The following is a 25,489-nucleotide window of genomic DNA, read 5'->3' on the forward strand; positions in this document are numbered from 1 at the left end:
CCCTTGGCAAGAGATAGAAAAATGGGGAACCAATGCTGCCTTATCCAATAGAGAGTCACCATCAAGATTTTTGGCTTGTCCTTCAGGGTTTTTAGAAGGACTTTCTGAATGAGTGGTAAGGGAGGGAAAGCATAAAGTAATAGCCCCTTCCATGAATTTGAGAAGGCATCTACTCTTCAGGCTAGTGGGGAGGGGTCCCTGGAGCAGAATAGCTGCAGTTGTCTGTTCTGGGGGGAGGCAAACAGATCTATCTGTGGTGTGCTCCACTGGTGGACAATATCTAAGAACACATCTCTGTGCAACATCCACTCATGATGCTGACAGAATGATCTGCTGAGGGCAACCACCTGATGGTTGCCCTGGGATGGAATGTAGACTGCCTGCAGTGTGATACTGTACTGAGTGGCTAGCTCCCATGCCTGCACTGCAAGCCTGCAGCGTAGGTAGGACCTAGTCTCCTCCTGTTTGTTGATGTACCACATCACACTTGTAGCGTTCATGAAGATTTGGAGAGGGCCTGCCTGCATTAGAGGAAGGAAGGTATGTAGGTTCATAGGTTCATAGGTTCATACCAGGCTATCTGCCCGAGGGCATTTATAAGCCTAGCCCATAGTTTTGTGGCTTACGCCACCCCTTTAGTATGGGGAACTATACCCATTATTTTGCTGTGCCTCTGTCTAGCAGTGACACTGAGATAATCCCTGGAGTATATCTGCGATCTCCCATCCATTGGACAAGATTTCTCTTGAACAAGGCCAGCGAGGTGCTCTGCCTCACATATACCGGGATTTTGTTCCACAGCATAGGGAGTCTTTGGGTGATGAATCCATCCCTCCAGCACGTCCTATTAATGGCCGTGTTGAGGTTTAAGTCTCCCGCCCTTGTGGCTCTGACGGATCTAGATTTTTTGAGGTGAAGCATATTCATCAAATCTGGGTTTGACATGGCCTTGAATGTCAGGCAAAGGTCACCTCTGAGCAAGCGGTAAGCGACTGAATAGAGCTGGAGTTCTTTCAGTCGGGCAGCATAGGACAGATTTTTGAGACCCTTTATCCTTTTGGTGAGGAACTTTTGTGGCCTCTCCAGCTGCTGCAAGTGTCGGGTCAGATACATTCCGAATGGGGCATTGTACTCAATCATTGGTCTGATGAGTGATGAGTATAGGAAGACTATGACCTCCCTTGATCTAGATGTGAATCCCTTCATGATAAGGTGGGCAATGTAGAAGGTCTTCCTAACTACTTTAGCTACATGGGTGTCGAATGACAGGCTACTGTCAACCTGGGTCCCCAGGTCCCTGATAACTTCTTCTGTGCTCAGAGGATTACCACCTATATGGTAGCTAGGGGTAACCTTGTTTTTCCCGAAGGGTATGACTATGCATTTTTTGGCATTTAACTTTAGGCCATGGCTCTGGCACCAGTCATCCGTTTCTGTGAGACCCTTCTGAAGGATATCTGTGTCAGATGTGTTTTCGACTACGGCGCCCAATTTGCAGTCATCTGCAAACTTTGTCAGCCATAACCCTCCTGTGTTTGCTTGTACTTTGGAAAAGTAGATGCCAAACAAGAGTGGGCCCAGGACTGAGCCCTGTGGGACACCACTTGTGACAGGCTTTGAGTCTGACATGGCGCCAGCAACTCTGACCCTGTGGGTTCTGTCACTCAGCCAGTTTGCAACCCATCTTGTGATGTATGGGTTAACATTTAAGCTGATGAGTTTTTCAATGATACCCGAGTGGGGTAGGGCTAGAAGGAGAGCTGTCATCTCGCTTACAGTGATATTTTTTTTGGAGGGAGGGCTCCCATTCACCCTGCACCTTGAGGTCATTCATAGGGGCTCTCCAGCCTAGATCTGAAGCATCTGTGTGCATGCATTGCACTAGTTTGGTGGAGTGTATATTACATTATTGAACTATTAAAAGTTCGAACGTCATATACTTGAACCCAAATGATCGAACTTTTAACAGTTTGAACGTTTCAACTGAGATCTCCATATAGTGCGTAATGGGAAGATTTCCCTTTCCTGCACTGTAGTGTGATCTTGGAGTTGGTATATTTAAAGAGTGGGGGTGTGTGGGAGGGGCAGGGGGGGCTTTCCCCCTGCTTAAAATGGTCAAGTAGGTTTTTTCTGTTTATTTTTTTTTTAGCTTTTCTGTTAAAAGTTCGATCATATGGGTTCGACCATATGATGTTCGAACTTTTAACAATTCGATAATGTAATATGAACCCATTTGGTGGGTTGCAGAGGTAGGCCTGGATTCTGGTTTACTTGTTGGATCCACCACCTCAACCCTGTCTTCAGGCAGGGTAGGAAGGGTACCTGAAAGTCCAGGGGGTGTTTGTGTTGTGACCAGACATTTTTCAGGTACCAATAGAACTTCATGTGCAATGTGGCTAGGGGATAGCATAGGGAGTGTAGCTGCCATGAGGCCTAGAAGATGAAGGAACTGCCTGGCCAAAATGTGGCTGACCAGGAGTAGCTCGTGGTAGTAGTAGTCTGTTCTTATCCTGCAGTCCAGGAAGGTTTTGTCTTGGGCTGGGTTGAGGGAGGATTTTATCAGGTTGAGAGTGAACCCCAAGTTCTGAAGTAGGGACATAGTGAATAGTAAGTGGTTCCTGAAAATAATTTCCTCTTCAACTAGAATGAGGAGGTCATCCAGGTAGGAGCAAATATGTATGCCTTTTGTTCTACCGTAGGCTACTGCTGGGGCTAGACAATTTGTGAAGACCCTTGGTGCAGTAGATAAACCAAAGGGCAAGGCAGTAAACTGAAAGTGTGAAGGGGGTCCAGCAAAACACAAACTTTCTGTAGTTTGGATAAATGGGTATGTGGAGGTATGCCTCCTTCAGGTCCAAAGTGGCCATGTATGCCTTGGGTGGCAATAGTGGAAGAAGGGTTTGAAGGGATAAAATTTTGAATGAAGGGACCTTCAGAAAGGGGTTTAGTAAGGACAAATCCAGGATGGGCCTCCAAGGACCATCCTTTTTTGGTACAAGAAAGAGTCTAGAGTAGAACTCCTGCCCTTCTTGGCCTGAGGGGACCCTTTCTATTGTCCCTTGTGCAAGTGGATCTTACATGCTCTGGAGAATTAGATGTAGCTGTTTTTTGGGTGGTAAGGGGATGCCTTGTGGTAGGGGCTAGGTCATAAAGTACCCTTTTTCCACTATTGCTAATACACAGTGGACCGAGGTGACTTTTTTCCAGATGGGTATACAGTGAGAGAGGTGGGAGGAGACAGGAAGGTGACTTAAGACAGTCATGCATTGTTGTTTCTATCTAGGAAGGGCTGCCTTGGAGAAGGTGCCTTTCTAGATCCTTTCCTGTGCCTAGAGGACAAAGGTGGCCTTGACCAGGTAGTTTCTGTAAAACTTGCTGATGGGTGAGACCAATAAATGTTTGAGGTTCTGAGGTTCTTTGCTTTTTTCCTGGAGGCTTTTGAAGAGGTCAGCAGACTGTTTGCCAAACAGGAATTTGTTGCAAGTGGTGCATCTAAGATTTTGGTTTTAAAGTCCACAGGGAGGGGCTGATGCCTGAGCCAGGAGTACCTGCGCAGTACAGAGGCTGAAGATGAAGACCTAGTGGAAGCCTCAGCTGCATCATACCTGCACTTAATGGAGTATATGGCAACCTGTGATGCTAAAGACAGCTTAGATGCTACCTGAGATTTGTTAGGAGTCAGGCATGGTGGAAATCAAGGAAGTTGCCTGAGAAACCAAGTCTAGGGCATATTTGACCGTGTAAGTCTGATAATTGATTGTCCTGAAGGCCAGCGTGGAAGATGTGTGCATCTTTTTCCTCAGTCTGTCCATGACCTTGCTGTTCTTGTCTGATGGCAGAAGGGAAAAGGAAGGTATTTGTCTGGATTGTTTATCTGGGGTCACAGTGATGACTGTAGGATCTGCCATAGGTGGCTTAATGAGGTACTTGTGCTAATCAGGGACCTTGTAATACTGGTCAGGTCTTTTGGGAGCTGGGGGCTGTGATTTGGGGGTCTTGGAGGCTGATGCATATGCATCCAAGTAAGCTGGAGTCACAGGGGGAACAGCAGAAGAGGAGGGTGACTCTACCTGAAGTAATTCAAAGTACCTCTTTTGAACCTCAGTCATCTGTGTGGCATCCCACTTGAAAAACTCCCTCATTTTGGAAATTGTTTCTCCAAAAGAAATATCCTTGAGGGGGTCCTCATCTGGGGAGTAGTAGTCTAGAGTGGCGGCTAACTGGGATGTGTAAGTCAGAGATTCATCTGAGGAGGAAGAAGAGGAGTCTTCCTCCTGAGTTTGGGTGGGGGGAATGGAATAAGCTGAGGCTGGCTTAGGGCTGACAGCAGCCAGAGCAGCAGCAGTACAGGCTGTGGGCTTAAGAGCCATAAAGGTCTAAACCAAGGACTGTGAAAATGTTTGCCAGTCTAGTTGGTCTTCAGTGGGAGAAGACAAATGTTTAATTTTTTGCTTCCTCTTAAGAGGAGTAGTCTTAGTGGTAGTTTGTGGGGGGTAGGCTTTGTATCCAGCATCTGGCCTGTGGGAGAAGATTCCATTTCCAGAACAATTGGTGGGCGTCCGGTGAAGTCTGGTTCACCCTCGACATGTCAGAGCGACCTCCGAGGACGTGCTGACCAGGGATTCTAAGGCAGCTTCCGCAAAGGTACCCACTGAAATTACTGGTTCTTTTGGACGCCCCTCAGCCCCTAGATTGATAGCTGGCAGGACATCCAACATTGTTGGGGCAAAAGCAGTAGGCCTTACAACTTTGGCCTTCTCTTTAGGTGGCTCCACCACAATGGCCGACTCAGGTTCCATGCCTAGAGCTAAATGCTTTAGTCATTGGTTTTTGAGGTAAAGTTTTAGGGCTGATAGATGACTACAAAGAGTTTTAGGTATAAATGATTGGCAAATACTGCAGGTTGTATGGTCATGGGATTGGCCTAAAAAGAACAAAGTTCATGCGAGCCCTTATGCAGAATCTGGTGGCTGCACTTACAATTCCCCTTTCTAGCTGACATCTGGCTATCTGAATAAGGGAGCAGTAGCAACCAAAGCTCAAGCAAAATAAATAAATTTCTCAGTGGGGTACTTATCTGAAGACGTCTTCTGAAGCACGAAGTGAAGCGATCAATCTGACATTCGACTGTGGCAGAGAAATTCTCAGGTCTGTATGTGCAGATATCACATTTAAGGCCCATGGTGTATGGCCCTGCGTGTGATGTCCCACGCACTTGACAACAACCAGGCTTAAGCTTTTGCATAGGGCTGGATGTTCAGGTCGCCTGAGGCGGAGGATCCCACAGTGAGAATACTGCAACATAAGAATAGAAGGACATCCTCTGTTGCCTGGTCTAAAAGGGAGTCACCACAGTGATCTTTGGAGATTCCTTCTGAATCTTCAGAAATACCCTAGATATCAGTTGAAGGGGTAGAAAAGCATACAGTAACATTCTTATCCAAGGGAAAAAAAAGACATCTGTCTTCCAGGCTTTCTTGCATGTAGCCCTGAAGCAGAATCTTGCCAGTTGATTGTCCAGAGTTTTACTTGAGAAACCCCACCATGTGGATCAACTCATGGAAGACCCCTTGATCTAGTATCCATTAGTGAGAGTCTGCCCTTGTCTTAGTCACCTTTGTCTGTCACATAACTCTGACATATGCCATCTACGGTGAGATTGTGCTGTGAAGCTATATCTCAAGCTAACATGGCTAGTCTGCAAAGGGGCTACAACCTGGTTCCCACTTGTTTTTTGATGTACTATATGACTGTGGTATTGTCTGTAAGAAGTTGAAGAGGTCTTGGGAACCAAAGATGATTTAGATAATTGAGTGCCTTGATCAGGGCAAGCACCTCTTTTGATTTATGTACTTGCTTCTGTCCTTGGTATCCTACACACAATGTACTTTTATCCCATCTGAATCTGTTCCCAGCAAAGTCTGAGGCCTCTTTAGTGATTGACTGCTTTGGAATTTGGAGTGAGAAAAGCAGACCCAGATTTAAGGGTATTTGCTGTCTCCAACAAGTGATTTCTCTTCTGACAAACCTCAAAACTAGGATTTGAAAAGACAAAGGATGTTGATGCTGGGACAAATGTGACTTCATATACCATTGTATCTTATTCATGTGGAGTCTTGACAGGGGTATCATGAGAATCATAGATGCCAGGAGTCTCCAAATCCTGAGGTATTCCCTCATAGTGGCCCAAGTCTGAGTGGAAAACCTTAGAACTATCTATTTATCATTTGGTTGACTGGGGTAGTCCCACTAGACTCTTAGCCTCTTTTCAGGGGAGACTTGAGGTGGCATTTAGACTACCAGGAGAACAATGACCAGGGGGCATTGGGGAACTTTATCTACTTGTCTTTGTTGTGAGAGGGACTCATTTTGAAGGAACACTTCCGGCTTCCATTCCAGGAGCAGAGGCAGCCTGGAGAAACAGGGAAGCAGAAGGAAAAAGGGAATTATGATGGAATGGTGAAAGAAATAGAAGAAAGAGCAAATAACGAGATCAGAGAATATGTGCAGGATTCTGAGGAAATTTCAAAGAAATTTGTTTGATGGAGATGAGTCAGCATATGACGGATGTGTAATTACTACCTTCCAGTTGGGAGGGTTGGAGGATGATTTAAAGAAATGGTGGTGTACTGTGAGCCAGAAAATGAAGCAGATGTTTCCTGTGGGGACATTATGGAGACAATACAAAAGGAGGATGCAGAGACAAGCCTGAAGAATAGTGAGATGGAAAAGAAAACTTATGCAGAAAAAGTAAAACAAGACAAAAGTGGAGTAGCAGAAAAAAATTAAAATGGAAGTATGTGGCAAGGATTCAAAGTAAAGAAGGCAAAAAAATGGACAGATATGAAGTGTGGGACAATTTAATAATTCCTTTGGGTGTAAAAGCACATGAGGTAAGAGCATTTTTTCTTAATAACAAAGAGACGTTTTGTGATGTTATATTTGAGACTGTTTTTTCAACTGAAAATTTTCTTGGCGAATATGAAAAAAGAAAACAAAGACTGAAACCCATGGAATCATTACGTGATGAAAGCACTTAAGGAAAAAAAAGAAAATTCATGTAAAATTTCGAACAGAGGTAGAAAGAGAAACTTTGAAAGGACATTTGAAAACTTTATGTAAAGTAGTACTAGACACTGCAAATGTTTATGGACTGGTGGCTGGGATGGTACTATTGTGTTAAAAACAGAAAGAGAAAGAGAAAAAGAAAAATATATACATACAAGCATGATAAATGTGGAGGGGAATAGGGGGTGTTGTAAAGTACTGGGAACAACACAAAACTTTTTTTTTGTTGAAAGGAAGGACATTTGATAAGTAACTGTGACAAAGGAAAATTTATTTGTGGGAAAATGTGACGATGCAAATAAATGTGAACTGAAATGTTAGAAATGTAACAAAACTGGACATTTATGGATGGATTGCAAAAATTAAAATAAGAGTAAGGACAAAGATAAATAAAGAGAAGAAAATTAATAAAAAAAACTTTGGAAGTGGTAGAAATAGAAGAAAAATTAGACGAGAAAAAATAAAGAGGACATAGAAGAGGGTTCTGAAATTAAGTGACAAAGAAGACATAAATTGGAAAGTACCAAAAGAAAAAAAAAAAGAATTGTATTGATAAAAGGGTAAACAACAGAAAAAGAAAATTTAAAGGGATAAATAAAAAGGAAAAAAAGAAAGGAAATGGATGAAAAAGTATATATACAGCTAATGGTTAAAGTGTTCGACTCACAGACAAAAGGTACAGTGTTCGATTCTCACCTCTGGGAAGGAAATTAGCTAGGCTCAGAATGGCATATTAAGAAAGGTAGAGACCAATACACGCACGTAGGACGAGTGCAAGGTTCCAACACGTATAAAGCACCAACAAAAATGAACCAGCACTCAGGAGACACGCTGTTTAAATATTTAATGTGGCATCCATAAAAGTATCAGCATCAACATCAGCAAACCGGTTTCGGCTAAAATACCATAGCCTTCTTCAGTGCAAAACAGCAAACACATGATGCATACTGGTATCCATTTAGATAGAACATCCTTAAAGTGACAAGCACAAAAAAATCACTTATATAAGCTTATAGTATGTAAGCTTATAGTATGTAATACTTGTCCATATCCCTATTATTCAGAACACAGTTATATACAAAAACTTATCTTTCTAAAATAAACATGTGAAATAACACTTTTTAAAGATCTATATATATATATATATATATATATATATATATATATATATATATATATACATATATATATATAGATGAACAACTATAGCCGATCAGCATGAATTTCAAGACATTTCATTAAGCCTGGGTTTAATTAAATAAAGCCCCTAGCCTAGTTATCCAGGAAAATTCCATATTATTCAATTTTTCATGCCAACCTGCTTTATTAGCCCTGTGCAACTCTATTTTATCAATAATAACAAATCTGAATTGAGTATTACATACTATAAGCTTATATAAGTGATTTTCTTGTGCTTGTCACTTTAAGGATTTTCTATATAAATGGATACCAGAATGCACCATGTGTTTGTTGTTTTGCACTGAAGAAGACTATGGTATTTTAGCCGAAACTGGTTTGCTGACATTGATGCTGATACTTTTATGAATGCCATATTAAATATTTAAACAGCCTGTCTCCTGAGTGCTGGTTCATTTTTGTTGGCGCTTTATATGTGTTGGAACCTTGCACTCGTCCTACGTGCGTGTATTGGTCTCTTCCTGTTTGCTCGTGCACACGCTGGGGACGCTTGGAGGTGATGGCGGTCGTAGTTGTGGCTTTCTACTTATGATGCACCTGGTTTTCCATTCGTTTTGGATTTGGCCGTTTAATTTGGATTACAGTATATTTCATGGGACACAATACTATTTAATCAAGTTTCAAGGTTCGTTTTTGGATCTGTGAGTGGGTTTTCTTTCATCAAAAGTTGGAAAGGAGGTTTGGCTGTTTGGGTTCAAACTATACTGAAATCAAACTATACTGTGATCGACATAAACATTATTTTATAACTGAGAATTATTATTTGTAAGTGTATTTTAGACATTTATGTTTTCTGTTAGACTGGGTATAAGTGTTGACTTTTGCCCATTTGGAGCTGTTTGTGTTAACAGGGCTTCTTGCTTAATGGCGGACACCATCTTTTGAGACTGTTATATGTTGGATTTTGGGCGTATGGTTCACTGTTTTTTCGAACTACGGGATATACATCAGTTTTTGGATGCCAACATCAAAGACTGTTGCACGTGGACTTTGGACGTTTGGTTCGTTTGTTGTTTTTTCGAATTACTGGATATACATTCTTCTTTCTGGCCAAGTCTTTGTACAATTGGAGGTGAACTAAACTGTTCGGGACTACTATTCAATTTTTTGATGATGGATTCATATAATAACTATTAAGTTTGGGGCTGGTTTGATGATTTTTTTATTAATGCAACATTAATATTGATGTTTAATACCAGCTTGGGATTTCTGGAACATAATTGTGGTATTAACAATGCTTATAAACATCCAAATTCTGAGGTCCACATATATTTGAATGTCACAACTGAAGAAATATCAACAATTTTTTGGGGCTTGTGGCTATAGTTATGACTGAATTTAATCTTATAAATATTCAATAGAGATTCTGAATTGTCGCTTGTGTGCTTTACTGTATTGTTCACTCTTTATTTTTGGCAATAATATCAGTGGTGAACTGCAGATATATTTTTCTGGGTAGCTAGCCTGTTCCACAAGTATATACAAATACTAGAAATATTTGGTTATGTTGAACTATCTGTTGATGGGTGTAATACACTTAATCAGGGTGGTTCATACTTTGTGAATACTATCTTGTGTATAAGTATGTTGGAGGCTGAGACGAAGGTCGGCCATTTATGATAACACAGCATATAATAAGTTCTGTTGAACTATTATAATTTTGATGATACACACAAAATATTTTTTGGTGGTTGAAACGAATGTTGACTACAACTAATAGTGGATGTGTTTTACTTTAGAACATTGGAAACAGGACGGCTAGTTGCACCTAATGAATCTATTTCATTTTTTATTATTTAGGAGTGATTAATACAGTACTGGGAATAGTGTCAGTCAGAATTAATATTGTTATATTAATGCTAGTGTTTTATTAAACATTTGTCTGGGTCTTTTATTGACTCATATTTTTCTTAATCATAGCTTCAAGCCTCAAAATTGAATAGACTGGAAAGCAATGCTACAGATTGTGACTTATTAACTTGTTATTTTATGGTTATATAATTTTTTGGTGTGTGTTATCATAACAAGTTAAACAATAATTTTGTTCTGAAATGGATCTCAAGGGTATATTGCGTGGTCTGTCTGCTGATAGGGATAACCTTGAAGTTTTTGGACTGAATGTACCAGGAATGAATACATCTAATGAGAATCCTAAGGATGCTAAGACACTTTGTAATGCTGTTTTTCATAAAATTAATAAGAATATGAGGGCTTTAAGATCGAACATATGGCATTTAAGGCTATTTAAAGCTTATAAAACCAAAGATATCACACCACTTGGACTCAGAATTAGGATCCAACCATTGGTTGGCATGATTGATCAACAATTGTCACAGGAATGGGTTGAAACCCAACATAGGGCTTCCATGCTTTTTGTAGACACTCTCATATCATATTATGAATGCATTATAGATTCCCAAGCTACTGATATTCATCAAAATTGTTTAGAAGCCCAGAAATATGAATCAGAGTCTTTTTACCATAGCCATATTTCTAACTTGGCTAAAATCTTAGCACAGTTAGAGGATCAACTGGTTAAAAAGAAAATCTATAAATTTAACCGTGATTTGGCAGATTATGAGAAGGGTAAACCTTTCATGGTACAAAAAACTGTCAGATTTAATGACTCCAGTTTCAGGACAAATAACAGGCGAAAACGACCCAGATCCATATTGAAGAAACATACTCCCACTATGAGTGGGACATCTGTGGATGAGACTTCATCCAATACTGATTATGATTGCCCTCCCCTCCAAGATTCCCCAGCAGCCAAAAGGAGACAGTCTGATGATGCCTTGATCCCTTTAGATCTAGCAAACGCAGGGGTGGGAGAAAACACAGACGTAAGGGGACCAAATTTGGTCACACTATTACAAACAATTGTGAAACAATAAACAATGTGTATAATATTTCATCTTTTGAATGTTCTGATTCTCAAATAAAATTGTTGAACAAAGGTTTGAATTTTGTGCCGGCTGCGCCTGTTCCTGAACATATATTGATTAACGAGTTGAATGATTTTTGTAGGTTGATTAATTAAAAATATTTTTTCAGATACAATTGACTCTCAAAGATCAACAGGCTTTAGATTTGGTCCATCTAGTTTTCAGCCACCTATGGATAAACATGTCCTTATTTTTAAAGAATGTGTGACTAAGGAGTTGCACTTTTCTTTAAGTCATCAGTCTCAAAAATATAATCTTACATTGGATGAACAACAAGCGTTGCATGATTTAAAATCTAATCATGATATCGTTATTACATCTGCAGACAAGGGTGGAGCTATTGTGGTGATGGACTTATCTAGGTACCGTGCTGAGGCTCTTAGACAATTGTCTGATGCCAAGTTTTACATTCAACTTGTGGTTGATCCAACTAAAAACTTCAAAAGTTATATTGATTCTATGTTAGATTCAGCAGTGGAGGATAATATCATTACTAGTAATATACGTAAACAATTGAAAGTATCAGATCCTCAGGCTCAATATTTATATTTGCTTCCTAAAATTCACAAGGACCCGATTAATCCTCCTTGTAGGCCCATTGTATCAGGTAATGGCTCATTGACTTAACCCCTATCTGCCTTTTTGACATTTCATTTTAAACCATTGCTCAGGTTGGTTAGATCTAGGCTTAAAGATACAACAGAATTTTTACAGATAGTACAACACACACAGTTGGAGGCTAATTGGTGGTTATGTACGCTGGATGTAACATCTCTTTATACCAACATTCCACACAATGCAGGAATATCGGCTGTTGCATTTTGGTTGGACAAAGCCAAGCTATATAGCCCTGAATTTAACCATTTTCTTATACAACTAACTGGAAAAATGTTTTCCATTTTGAAGGGCAGGTTTACTGGCAGGTGAGGGGTACGGCTATGGGAGCTTCTTTTGCTCCCATTTATGCTGATCTATTTATGGGCTTTTATGAACATCAATATATTTATGACTAACAACAATAGATATATTCAGAAACTGGATATTTGGCACAGGTATTTAGACGATTGTTGGATGGTGTGGCGAGGTGATTTGGAATTGGCTGATGAATTTATTAGATATTTGAATAACAATGATATGGGTATCCATTTTACATTACAAATACAATATCAAGAAATAATATTTTTGGATGTGGTAGTTTCTAGACAAAGTGATCATACTTTGGCTACCAAAGTTCATAGGAAATTCCCACAATACAATATTCTTCTTCATGCCACCAGTAATCATCCCCGCCACATCATCAACAACATTCCCACATCAGGAGGCACATTTGGTATGCGAAAATGATTTGGTGCAGAGGTTCATTGATAGGGGTTATCACCCTGATCGCATTATGCAAACCAAAAATCAAGTTAGAAACACATCTAGGTCAGAATTGCTTTGTTATAAGCAATCGAATCAAATAACAGTGACCAGAGAATTAGGTTTATAACCACATTTGGTAACAATACTCCCCTTTTCAGACAAATTGTTAACAATCATTGGGAGATTTTAAGAGCTCATGAACATCTTGGTGAAATTCTACCGGCCACTTGCTCTTTTTCATGTAAGAGGGGAAGAACATTAAACAGTCATTTCACACATTATAAGAGGTACAATCCTCCTAGACCAATACAAACCACTATATTGGGTGACCAACTGAGAGGATGTTATCCCTGTGGACATTGCAATGCATGCCAATATATTTATAAAACCATGGAGTTTACCAGCAAGAATACTCATAGGTTCACAGGTTCATACTAGGCTATCTGCCCGAGGGCATTTACAAGCCTAGCCCATCGTTTTGTGGCTTACGCCACCCCTTTAGTATGGGGAACTATACCCATTATTTTGCTGTGCCTCTGTCGAGCAGTGACACTGAGGTAATCCCTGGGGTATATCTGCGATCTCCCATCCATTGGTCAAGATTTCTCTTGAACAAGGCCAGCGAGGTGCTCTGCCTCACATGTACCGGGATTTTGTTCCACAGCATAGGGAGTCTTTGGGTGATGAATCTATCCCTCCAGCATGTCCTATTAATAGCCGTGTCGAGGTTTAAGTCTCCCGCCCTTGTGGCTCTGATGGATCTAGATTTTTTGAGGTGAAGCATATTCATCAAATCTGGGTTTGACATGGCCTTGTATGTTAGGCAAAGGTCACCTCTGAGCAAGCGGTGGCGACTGAATAGAGCTTGAGTTCTTTCAGTCGGGCAGCATAGGACAGATTTTTGAGACCCTTTATCCTTTTGGTGAGGAACTTTGTGGCCTCTCCAGCTGCTGCAAGTGTCAGGTCAGATACATCCCGAATGGGGCATTGTACTCAATCATTGGTCTGATGAGTGATGAGTAAAGGGAGACTATGACCTCCCTTGATCTAGATGAGAATCCCTTCATGATAAGGTGGGCAATGTAGAAGGTCTTCCTAACTACTTTAGCTACATGGGTGTCGAATGACAGACTACTATCAACCTGGGTCCCCAGGTCCCTGATAACTTCTTCTGTGCTCAGTGGATTGCCACCTATTTGGTAGCTAGGGGTAACCTTGTTTTTCCCAAAGGGTATGACTATGCATTTTTGGCATTTAACTTCAGGCCGTGGCTCTGGCACCAGTTATCCGTTTCTGTGAGACCCTTCTGAAGGATATCTGTGTCAGATGTGTTTTCTACTATGGCGCCCAGTTTGCAGTCATCTGCAAACTTTGTCAGCCATAACCCTCCTGTGTTTGCTTGTACTTGGAAAAGTAGATGCCAAACAAGAGTGGGCCCAGGACTGAGCCCTGTGGGACACCACTTGTGACAGGCTTTGAGTCTGACATGGCGCCAGCAACTCTGACCCTGTGGATTCTGTCACTCAGCCAGTTTGCAACCCATCTTGTGATGTATGGGTTAACATTTAAGCTGATGAGTTTTTCAATGATACCCGAGTGGGGTATTGTATCGAAGGCCTTAGCCAGATCAAGGTAGGCTGTATGGACTGCCTTTCCTCGCCAATGGCTTTGGTGACTGTTTCAAGAAGTCAACCAAGTTTAAAAGGCATGATCTGCCTTTGACAAAGCCAAACTGGGTTGGATCCAAAGTCTGCAAATTCCCTATGTCTTTATTTATGAGGTCCATTATGATCCTCTCCATGGCTTTGCAGATAAGGCTTGTCAAGCTAATGGGCCAGTAATTTCCAGGGTCGGTGGAGGCACCGCCTTTGTGAAGTGGGACCACAGTTGCAGTGTGCCACTCCTGGAGTGCGTATCCAGAGGTAAGACTTTGATTAAACAGCTGTCCTAGCTGTGGGTTTAATTCCTCATTGAGTTAAGTGGAGCACACAGCCGGGACACCATCAGGTCCCATGGATGCTGTGTTTTTGCTTTGGAGAGAGCAGTTCTCACTTGGGCGCTGGAGATGTTTGGGGGCTGCAATCGTTTGGTATAGATATCTCTCCTTTTGGAGAGGGGGAGAAGTTTGCACTGAACCTGTCAGCCAGTATGTTGGCAATGTCTGTAGGATCAGTAATCTTCACATCATTTTGAACTAGTTCTGAGCATATCTGGGAGTTTCCTCCTAGGTTTCTAACATAGCTAAAGAAGGCCTTATGATTGTCTTTTGAGTCTTTAGCTATTTTTCTCTCGAAATTTGCTTTGGATGATTTTATGAGAGCTCTTAGTTTTTTTACTTATAGTGATCAAGGGTGTCTTACCTTTTAAGGATTTTGCTCTATCTTGTAGTAGCTTCCTCCTTTTATTGTAGAGTTTGTTTATGGCTGGGGTCCACCAGACTGGACGCTTGCCTTTGGTACTAAGAGTCTTTGTTTTGTTTGGGATTGCCTTATCCATGCAGTCCTGCAGGTGCTGGTAGAAGGTGTTTGTAAGTGATTCAGTGGCTTGAGTACTGTTTTCCGCCGGCTCGGGGGCCTTAAAGGAGACCACACTAGTCTTTAGAAGTGTGAAGTCGGCTTTTGAGAAGTTCTTTACTGTGGTCTTTTTTATTTCAGGTGGGGGTGGGATGAGGACCTCCAGCGAGATTAGTTTGTGATCTGATCTCACCAGTGAGGGGTATACTTCTGGTGTTGAACATTGTGCTCCCATGTTCGTGATGATGAGATCAAGTATGTTATCTCCTCTTGTGGGGATGGTGACTAGTTGTTCCATGGCATTTGAGTTTATGAATTCCAGGAACGTTTGGGCTAGGGTGTTTGGGCTTGAGTAGTGTTCCCAGTCTATATTAGGGTAATTGAAGTCACCTAGTATGATGGTGTTTGGTGATACATTTATCCCTCTAGTGTTTTCAGGAAGGCCATGTGAGGTTCCTGAGTTTGTGAGGGTGGCCTGTAACATGCTACAATTTGCAGAGCAGTCTTGCCTATGGTTAATTGCACCTGGATGGTCTCCGATGCATCGTCGTTGCCACCAATCTTGAGGTGTGGGTGTCCTTGATGAATATGGATACCCCCCCCTCCTTTCTTGGTATTGTCCAGATTTTGGGGCCGGAACGCATGATATGAGGTAAAACCTGATAGCTGGGGTGCTCTCAGGAGCCTTGAACCAGGTTTCTGTCACAGCACAGACATCGATGTTCTCCATACTGAGAAGGGCCTCGAGTGCATGCATTTTGAGATTTAGACTTCTGGCATTGAGCAGCATTACCCTTAGTTTTTTCCTTTTTGTGTTCTAGGGTGGTAGGTTTAGAATTTGAGCCTTGCCTAAAAAGGCACTATGGGGGTGGCAAGAGCCTTTGCCAATATCCGAATCCCAGGGTGACAGGTGCAAGCCGTTCCTTGAAGCAGCGTGGCTTGTCCAGCATGTCATCCCAGGCAGACAGATACTGGATCCCCTTTGAATGACACCAGTGTTTAAGCCAATTGTTAAAGCTGATCATCTTATCTCTGTATTGTGGCATCACTCTTGGTGAAGGTAGGATACTGCTCAAGGTCAGGGTCATACCTGCCTGGGCTACATAATCAGAGAGCTCCTCAATGTCTCTTTTCATGTAGTCCAAGGAGGTACGTCTCAGGTCGTTTACACCAGCGTGGACAATGACTGAGTCATATTTGTACTTGCTGTTGAGAGACCTGAGTGCTTGCGTTATGTGGCGGATTCTAGCGCCCGACAGGCAGCTTACTGTGACCTTCTCCTTACTCAGTCTGGTGAGCGGGACGTCAGTGTGTCTGACTATGGAGTCACCAATGACTAGTGTGTCTGGCATTGTGTTTGGCCTTAAGGGCTGTGACTGTTTGACACTCTGACTGTGAGGTCTATGTGTTGCAGGTGTTGTGTTCTGAGGTGGTGGTTGTTTGGGTGTCTGCTTTGGTGGCCTCTGCTGTTTTGGTAGATTTTTGATCAGAGCCTCCGAGTATGTCTTTGTGTGTACTCCTAAAACATATCACATCAACATTTTTGGGAATTGTAATACGGATTGGGTGATATATTTGGCCACTTGTTCCTGTTCGGCATTTTATGTGGGACAAACATCTAGACCACTCAAATATCGTATCAGTGAACATTTAAGTGCTATCAGAAATCACAAACTGTCTAATGCACTATTTAAACACACTAGGATACATAAAATGGCTCAATTCAGATTTGTTATTATTGATAAAATAGAGTTGCACAGGGCTAATAAAGCAGGTTGGCATGAAAAATTGAATAATATGGAATTTTCCTGGATAACTAGGCTAGGGGCTTTATTTAAACCCGGACTTAATGAAATGTCTTGAAATTCATGCTGATCGGCTACTAGTTGTTTATATGTATATATATATATATATATATATATATATATATATATATATATATATTATATATATATATTTTTTTTATCTTTAAAAAGTGTTATTTCACATGTTTATTTTAGAAACATAAGTTTTTGTATATAATTGTGTTCTGAATAATAGGGATATGGACAAGTATTACATACTATAAGCTTACAAGTTTATATAAGTTTATATAAGTGATTTTTTTGTGCTTGTCACTTTAAGGATTTTCTATATAAATGGATACCAGAATGCACCATGTGTTTGCTGTTTTGCACTGAAGAAGGCTAAGGTATTTTAGCCGAAACCGGTTTGCTGATGTTGATGCTGATACTTTTATGGATGCCACATTAAATATTTAAACCGCTTGTCTCCAGAGTGCTGGTTCATTTTTGTTGGCATATTAAGAAAGGTAGCCTAGTAATTTGCTGTGAACTTATGAAACCACTGATCTAAAGAAAGGGGAAAATGAACATTTTAGAGTACTTTCTGTAAATGTGAATAGTATTAAGAATACAGTAAGAAGAAGAGGTATTTTGGAGTGGTGTAATACATATGATGTAGATGTAGTTATATTAGAAGATACAAGCTTTTTAACAAATGAAGAAAGATTACAAATAGAGAAACTATGGGGAGGAAAGAATCTGGAATTTAGGAAATGAGAGATGTTCTGGAATAGCTGTATTCTGTAGAAATACAGAAAAAGGTATTAGATGTAGCTTTAGCAAAAGTGGGAAGATTAACCACTGTAGATTTAAAATGGAAATAACAAATATATACAATTATATTATATGCTTATACTAATTGTAAAGAAAGGAAAGCTTATTTTATCAGATTTTAGAATATGTAGTGATAAATATGAATATTATACAACAGGAGATTGTGATTTCAGAGGCAAGCGTAAAAAGAAAGGAAACAATATAAGAAAAATGTTAGACATTATATGATGTGGTAAGTTAAACCTTTGGGACAAAACTTTATGGATTTACAAAAGGGATATATATATATAGAACTGAAAAAAAAGTTATGCACTCACCATAACGTTCAATCTGTGTTGTCCATTTTCATTCTTCCTCAACATTTGGGCTTGGACAGACAGCTTTTATTTTAGCTTGTGGTCACCAAAAAGCTCTCAAGCTCCTCCCTTACCCATAATATACCATCCCCTAACATACCTTAGAACATGTTTTCTGGTCAAGAATGTGCAAAATATTACCATAATATCCTTGGTACAAGAAACCATTATCTGGAGCTCAACATAAGGGCCAGTACTGTCCTTATAAGTTCTCTTTCTTTCAGAAATCAGAAGTTAAAAATGTTGGGGGGGTTGGTGGGAGGAGAGTTGAGGTAGAATGAAAATGAACAGCAGATGGAACATTATGGTGAGTACATAACTTCTTTATCTGATGTTCTCAATTTTCATTCATTTCTCAACAGATGGGACAGTCCACAGCTACGTAAAATCCCAGGTGGACTCTAAGGAAGGATATTCCTGAGCACAATTGAGTCAAAGGCTGTTCCTTCCCTTGAGAGCAGATCATTTGTAATGAGTAATAAGGGTATGAGGACATATGTTGTCCATGGAAGCCCTAGACAGAGTTACTGAAGAAGTTGCCATGGACTTGCTGAATGGGCTGTTAAAGGTTTTGGTAAGGAGAGACCCGCTTGTTGTAGACAAATGACATACAGCCATCTAACTAAATTTACCTTTGCAACTGATTTGCTCAATTTAGAATCTACAAAGAAAACATTCCTATGTCTTTCTCTAATTTCTTTTGTTCTATGCAAGTAAAAACGTAATTGTAAACATCCAATAAGAGCAGCATATATTCACCTTTGTTTGCAGATTTAGTAAAGAAAATTGTCAGATTAACAGACTGGTTGATGTTTAATTCTGACACCACCTTAAGAAGGAAAGCAGGACTGGTTCGTAATGTTACTCTATACCTGTGAAAAATCAGGGAGTTTTAGAAGACAATACCTGAAGTTCTAAAATCATTTTGGTAGAGGTGATATCTACCAAAAAGACACACTTCCAGGTCAGAAACTTTCGATTACCTCTCTACCCTTTGTTATTTGCATTGTATTTTGAACCACTGGCAAAAAAAAAATAAGGGACTCATAAATTTAAGGATATAATTGGTATGGTAATCAAGAAAAGCTGGCTGTATTTGCAGAAGATATTATTTTATGTCTGCTAAAACCAGAAAGGGACATTACAGTGTTGTGGAACATTTGGAGACGGTTTCAAATCTTTTTGGGATACAAAAAATTAACAAAATTAAAACAAAGCACTAACAGTACATTATGTACCCACATACAAATTGGTCCAGCAATATCCATATTTATGGGGACATGATAAAATGAAGTATTTAGGAGTATGGATTAAAATGATTCTGGTGTAGCAGCTAAGGATATGGGGGAAGAGACTAAACAAAAGATAATACAAAAACTGAGAAAATGGAAGCTCTGTTATATGGATATCGATAGTAAGATACAAGCAATTAAAATGTTTTTAGTCCCTTTAGTCTTATACACAGGTCAGGTATATTTTTATCAGCCAGAAGAGAAGTTGTGCATAGCAATTGATAAAGAGGTGAATGATTTTATCTGAGAGGGGAAAACGGCAAGAGTTAAGTGGGATAAGCTTATTCTTCCAATAGAAGAAGAAGGAATAGGATTACTTGATTTGAAGGGGTATTTTACAGCAACACAGTAAGAACTAAGCCAAAATGGGAATGGAGAAAGGAGATTCTGCTGATATGGATGACTGCAATTAGGGATACAGACAATAGGAAAGAGGGGGCTGGAATTTATTGGAATACACTGACAAAGGACCCAAGGTATTGGGAGCAAATAACTAGAGAGGGAAAGGTAAAAGAATGGGAAGACAACAAGAACTTATCTGGACAGTAATTTAGAGACTGCCATCCCTATCAAGGATTGATATCAGTATAGAGAAAGAAATAGGGGGTCCTAAATGAAACACCAGCACTGGTAGAGGTTTTACTAGAAAATAGAACAGAAGTTGTTAAGAAAGCAATAATTAGTAGAGCATACAAAATATTGCATGATTACTATAAAAAGCAATCATAGGAGGTTAGACAGGATTGGAAAGACAGACTGGATAAGAAATTCACAAAGAAACAATGGGGGATATATGTATGCCACCCAAATATGCAACAAAGTCTAGAAGATTTAGGATATTTGCTTGGAAGTGTTTGTATTTACATAGGTATTTTTATACCCCAAGTAGACTCCAGAGAATTTTTCCTCAGGTAGACAGCAAATGGTAGAGGTGAGATGGGGAAGAAACAGATAATTGGGAACATATTTTCTGGGACTGCAATGAGTTTGCAGACTTTAAAGATTCCCTGCAGTCTGCTCTGTCAGAGATACTGAGTGAGCAAATTGGTGTAACTAAGGAAATGATGTTTTTGAGCTATGAAACAGAATCAGAATTGCCTAGACATAGTAAGGTCTTGCTGGGTCTAATTATAATGGCTGTCAGAATAGCAATTACTAGAAAATGGAAATCAAAAGCCTAAACCAACTTTCCCAGAAGCAGTGAAGAGCAGCAGATATAAAACAACTGGAAATGGGATCTTTAGAAAAGGGCAGGAGCAAATTATATGACAAAAATGGGAATTGTGAGATCAATACATGCAGAGGAGGAAAGAGGTTTAAAAGAAGGCAGGATTTGAGTGAGCTATGTAATGTTTATTTGACAATGACTGGATATAATTTAAGTGATGTATAATGTCTGCAGCTACAATTGTGTCAGCATGGTTTGCAACATAGTGTTTGCAAATGAAATTGTATCGGTATGGTTTATTTTCATTTATGTAAATGTAAGACTGCCCATGTCATAAGTGATAACTTAATAAAGATGTTTCTTGTTCAAAAAAAAAACTTTAGATCACATTTTGCTGCTGGTTCAAAAGAGGGATGAATTAAGGCCTGCAGTACCACATTTAAAGCCCATAGAGGAGTTGGATCTTTATATGGAGATCTCAGAAGAAAGGTACCTCTCAAGAAGGCCTTATAAAGTTTAGATGAAGCCAGGTTAGAGTTCTCGAATCCAATATGAAAATTAGAGATGGATACTAATTGAATTCTAACAGTTGAGGAGCTAGCTCCTTCATTGAAAATTGTTGCCAAAAATTCAGGGACACTATGTACTGGTGTTGAAAAGGGGTCAGTATGTTTCTGATGTGCCCAAAAACAAAGCTGTTCCATTTACTTCTGTAAAGTTTTCTTGTAGAAGCTTTATGGGAAGATAAAAGTATACGATGGACAGGGAACGAGAGCATAGGTTGTCTGGCTATTAATGGAAGTAGAGAAACCAAGCTGTCAGTTTTAGTTTGAGATATCCTGGTAAATCATGTCTGTCGGGTGAGAGAGTAGGTCTGGAATCGGATCTAGAATTCAAGGCGAATAAATTAGGCCAAAAAAGGGGAACCAAAGCTGTTGAGTCCAGTAAAGTGCAATGAGGATGACATTGCTCTTCAATTGGAATGCTTTCTGCAGAAATTTGGGGATCAATGGAGTTGGGGGATATGCACAGAGGAGACTGGGGGCCAGTCATGTAGTAGAGCATCCCTCGGTGGGGGGATTACGGCAAACAAGCTGCTGCACTTGTTTAGGGGAGTTGCAAAGAGATTGCAGCAAGGCTGGCCCCACTGGAGAAAAATAATTTCTGCCACCTTCTTGTTGAGAGATCACTCGTGAAGTAGAAGAATGGACCATCTCAATTTGTCTGCTATCACATTGGACTTCTCTGCAATGTGCACTGCTATGAAAAAATGGTTGGATGAGATTGCCCATTGCCACACTGTGAGAGCTTCTCAACACAAGGGATAAGACCTGGTTACTCCTTGTTTGTTGATGTACCAAACTCCTGACATATTATCTCTGTCTGAATTGCAGCTGTCCCGAAAGGGAGAGATTCTTGGAAGGACTGCAACACCAACAGCACCACTTTCATTTCCAGGACATTGATATGGATGTTGGCATCTTTGAGGACCTACTGCCTTGGACTGTTTTCCCCAGGAAGTGCCCCCAGCCAATCTGGGAAGCAACCATGGTCACTACGGCCTTGGGCTGAGGGAGAATAAAAGGACGGCCTTGTAGAACCTGATATGATCGAATCCACTACCAAAGGTATCTCTTGCATGCCTGAGTGATTCTTATTTGTGTAAGTGTAAAATTAAAACAACAGTATTAGTGTCTGTTACTAGTAAGGGAAAACTAGCAAAACAAAAAAGTAACTGGAACCATGAGCAGAGACATACCGTAGTTAGTCCAAAAATTCAAAGTCCACAACTTACTTGAAAAGTAGCTTTTTTAAAACTAATAGTGGTTTATTTCAAGAGTTAGAAGTGCTTATTCCACAAGTTTAAAATCCACAATGTACTTAAAAAGTCGCTGCTTATTCCACAAGTTTGGAGCAAGTGTGGAACACCTGATCTGTCACTCTTGTTAGTAGAGGTTTGGTTAGGGTGGTAATGAGCTAGTCATCCAAATACAGAAACACTTGGAATCTCTGCAGTCTCAATTGAGCTGCTGCTACCACCTCCATGCATTTGGTTAACACCCTGGGGGGCTGTGGTGAGGCCAAAGTGCAGTGCTCTGAACTGGTAGTGACTGGCTCCCAGACAGAAGTGCAGATACCTCCTGGATTGTTTATTCATTTTTATGTGATAGTATGCATCCTGAAGGCCTGTCAAGCACATCCAGTTGTCCTTGCACAAGAAAGGCAGAATGGACTGAACTATGACTATCCTAAACTCTGTGTGTCAAACTGATTTGTTCAAGTTGTGGAGATCCAAGATCAGTCTTCAGTTTTCTTTGGCACCAAAAAGAATCTTGAGTAAGTTCTGGATTCTAGCCGGTCTGGTGGGACCTCTTGGATGACTGTTTTTTATAGCAACTTTTGTATTTCTATTGCTGCTGGTTTCCTCTGACTGTGTGGAGCACTGATAAATTTGCATACCATAGGAGGTGTAAGGGAAAAGGGAATAATATAACCTCTGGAAATGATCCTCTGCACCCACATATCTCTTGTGATGTCTAGCCAGAATCTCTGGTGCAGGGATAATCTACCCCCAATTACCTAAAGAGGGGGACAATTGGGCCTCCTTTCAGGAGTGCTGGTAGGATCTGTCAGAGAAGGATTCTCTAGACACTTGGTTTTCTGGCCTCCTCTGCCATGTAGGTGGTGTCTTCTACTTGAGTTCCTCCTCTACCCCTGGGGGAACTATCTCTACGTGGATCTTGGAAAGGACCTTGGTACTTTCTGAACTGTATCTTTCAACCACCTCTTTGATTCCTAGAAAAGGTTCTTTGAAGGGTCAAAAAGTGTACGCCCACTACAGAGAGGGTCTTTCCTTCTTTTTCACACCTGGACAGTGTGTCCTTCACTTTCAAGGCAAACAACAAACTGGTGTCAAATGATGCATTGATGAACGAGGACTTGAAGGGCTGATCAAAATCTCAAAAATGCATCCATATATGCTTCCTAAAGGAAATACCTGAATTCACCACCATTGAGACACCTTCAGCTGCATGAGAGATAAGCTTGATGGACGAATTAGAAGTGGACTGAATGGTTGCTAACTGTGAGGCCACAGAAGCCTGAATCTCAGCAGTAGTGGTTTCAGAAAGGGATTTTTGACAATTACTTTATCAAGCCCCTCTGTAATCTTATAAAGTGTGCCAAGTAGTTCAGTGATCTGAGGGCAAAGGTCGTTGAAGCATACATATGCTTCCCCAAATCTGTCCAAAGTCCTAGACTCTCTGTTAGGGGGCTGGACAGGGGAACTCTGCTCTGCAAGTTCCTTCTTAGTGGCCGCTGCCGCAACCATAGCATCTACAGGCACTCCCTTGGTCCAAAACTCTCTTCCTATAGGTGGTGCCAGAATCCAATCCGGTCTTTCGGGGATTGGCTCAACTGTGTCTGGTTCCTTCCACACCCACCTAGAGATCAAGTCAATGCACTCATTAGCAGGCTGAGTTACCCAGGGGGTAGGCAGGCCAGACCCAAAGGCCTCCAGGAATACCAATTCCTCTGGGGAAGGATCATCAGTTGACCAACCACCCTTCTGTTTAAGGATCTCAAGGATATCTCAGAATTAGATGTCTTCAGGTGGTGATCTTGGTGACACTTCACCTTCATCAAAATCAGTATCTTCGGTGACAGACTCCTGAGGGGAGTCCAAGTGCCTCTTCTTGCACTTTCCTCTTCCTGGGGACTTCTTTGGTGCAATTCTCAGGGCTCTGGAGAAGTTTTGGAAGAGATAGAAATACCCTGCTGTGTAATCTGGAGTCTTTGGGCTGGCTGTCCCCTGTGGCATAGAATGATGGGGCTGAAGGAGCACAGACACACAGGATCCAGAGGGAAGATCCAAGGAGGTATGAGCCATCCTCCCTGAAGAAGCAGAGAACACCTTCTTCACCACCTTAAAGGCAGAACGCTCTGGGGAGAAGGATGCCAATGGAACTGAGGCACCAAGCTTCTGCTTCATCGATGACTTCTGCCCAGAAGGCAGTCCACTCAAGGTGGAGGTCAGAGCCAAGCTGTCCAATGTGTAGACCCTGAGGGGAAAAGATGGCTCCAAAACTTCAGAGTTGACTCTAATGCCTCGGATCCGACAGGGATGCTTTGGCTCAGACAGTCATCCACCTTCGAAACCGTCACAGCTGGTGCACTCAAGAGGCAATCTCAGAGCTGAAGATGCTAGCATCTTCAGATCCAATCTGGATGGTCCTGGGAGACTTGGATCCCAGGTCTCTGAAACAATAGGTTGGATCGGAGAAGGAGCGGAGATTGATGGAGTAGTATGAAAAAAGGGATACTTGACCTGCAGGGGTAGAAACATTGAGAACTTCTGATCTGAATCTGCACTGAGAGAAATTTCCTCATCATTCTGTCCACATCAGTCTCAGTCAGACTTCTGGAAGAACGAGAAGAAAAAAACGATGACCTAGAATGCCAGCGGAATTCAAGATATGGTGAAGGCACTCTGCAGGGTACTGGGTCTACTGGTGAAGAATAACTGGTTCTGGGTAAAGGCTTTAGATTTGAAGAGCTAGGATCTGAGGAGGCCTTTGTCAACTCCGATGCCAGCTGAGTAAGAGCAGTCTTCAGATCAACTTATGCTTTTTCCATGGTAGCTCTGTAGTTGGCTCCAACAAGGGAGTTGAGGATCCTGAAGGCTTAGTTGAAGTCTCCTTTAGCTTAGGTTTGGGGGGTTGAATCCCAGCAATAGCCTCTTAAATGGATGAAGGTAACAATCCTGCCAAGATGAATTTATTTTCCTACCTACTACAGCTCACAGGTTGGAGGCCTTACAGATTAAACAATTGACCTAAAGATGGTCTGAGTCCAAACAATATATGCACAGTGTGTGCATCAGAGAGAGGCAACTAGTGCCCACATTTCTGGCACTTTTTAAACCCAGAAGGACATTTTCAGACATTTTAAAACTAAAGAGAAAAGGTACA

General features: G+C 41.0%; 1 protein-coding gene across 1 annotated transcript in view; it reads right to left on the minus strand.

Moving 5' to 3' along the window:
• The window catches only part of ZDHHC3 (zinc finger DHHC-type palmitoyltransferase 3), a 678,918-nt gene that overhangs the window by 150,616 nt on the left and 502,813 nt on the right, over positions 1-25,489 (minus strand). The gene's annotated exons all lie outside the window — the stretch shown is intronic.

Source organism: Protopterus annectens, chromosome 3.part0 (assembly GCF_019279795.1).
Source record: "Protopterus annectens isolate FY-2018-M chromosome 3.part0, PAN1.0, whole genome shotgun sequence".
Taxonomy (NCBI): Eukaryota; Metazoa; Chordata; order Ceratodontiformes; family Protopteridae; genus Protopterus; species Protopterus annectens.